The following is a 1,451-nucleotide window of genomic DNA, read 5'->3' as shown; positions in this document are numbered from 1 at the left end:
AGATACTGAAGCTGAAGCTCAAATATTTTGGCCACCTAATGCAAAGAGAAAACTCACTGGAAAAGACCCTGATGCTGGGGAAGATTGAAGGCAAAAGGAGAAGGGGACGGCAGAGGATGAGATGGCTAGATAGCATCACCGATGCAATGAATATGGACTTGAGCATACTCCGGGAGAGAGCGGAGGACAGGAAGGCCTGGCGTGCTACGGTCCATGGGGTCATGAAGAGTCAGACATGACTTAACGACTGAACAACAACAACAACAACATTAGATATAGACGAGTTTAATCAACCTATTCCAGACCCCCAGATCATTAAAGGAGCCAGAAGGCTTGCTGTGAGAATTGGACATGTTACGGTAACATGGAAAATACTGACCAAGTGCTCCCCCCATTATTCATGTATTCGTTTAAAAGATTTCTAATCCTTCTTTCAGGGGCACTGCTTTCAGCAGGTTACAAAACACTTGAAAATACAGTGACAATTTAAAACATACATACACTCTAAAGATTTTTAAAAAGTAAATGCAGACCAGAATAGGTGCATCCTGGGTATGCGTTTTGTAAGTGAGTGGTGATGGGGCCATATGTATCCCCTGCCCCAGGTAGGGAGTTCCAAAGGTGGGGGGCCACCACCGAAAAAGCTCTATCTCTACGACCTGCCAGGTTAATGGCTCTTGGTGGCAAGTCAGAGAGTAGTGCTTGGGCAGGTTCATACAGGTGTGGGTGGTCCTTCAGATAACATGGTCCCAAACCATTTAGGGCTTTAAAGGTCAAAGCCAGCATCTTGACTTGGGCCCAGAAACAAATAGGCAGCCAGTGTAACAAATACTGAATAGGAGTGGTATGATACTTGATAGCAGTGGATGATGTGTGTATAGAGTAGGGCTGGGCCAAAAGGTTTCTAATGAGAACACATGCTGAAATCTTGTGGCGGGGCAAGAGGCGCTGGCGTGCCTTATTTTGAGGCTGCCTGTTTTACAGCCTTGGTCAAGGAATGCTCTCCTCAGTGGCTGCCAGCTTATGTCCATCATCTTTATTTCTCACAATCTCTCCTCAAGGTGATGCGAAGACTGCCTTCCCCAACTGGGTGCCCTCCAGATGTGTTGCACAACTCCTAGAATCCCCCAGCCAGTATGGCTGTCTGGGGGATTCTGGGAGTTTTAGTCCAACACATCTGGAGGACACCAGGTTGGGGGAGGCTGCCCTAGAATAGGCACAGGGGGGCCAATGTGGATCAGAACCCCAGCATGGTGGAGGGGGCTTTAACCTTTTCTCTCCTGCTATGGGCCCCGTCTGGATCCCCCTCCCATAATCGGATAGTGATCCGTGTTGCTTTATGGGGTCACTATTTTGCAACAGGAGCCGCAGGAATGTCCCCCCATCCAGAGGGGAAAAGACCCCCTAAACCCCATGGTATGGTCCCAATCCAAATCAGCCCCCCCACTGAA

The sequence above is a fragment of the Heloderma suspectum genome, chromosome 2, assembly GCF_057233095.1.
Source record: "Heloderma suspectum isolate Gila_16-S chromosome 2, 16-S_ref, whole genome shotgun sequence".
NCBI lineage: Eukaryota > Metazoa > Chordata > Lepidosauria > Squamata > Helodermatidae > Heloderma > Heloderma suspectum.
Note: the sequence above shows the minus strand (reverse complement) of the source record.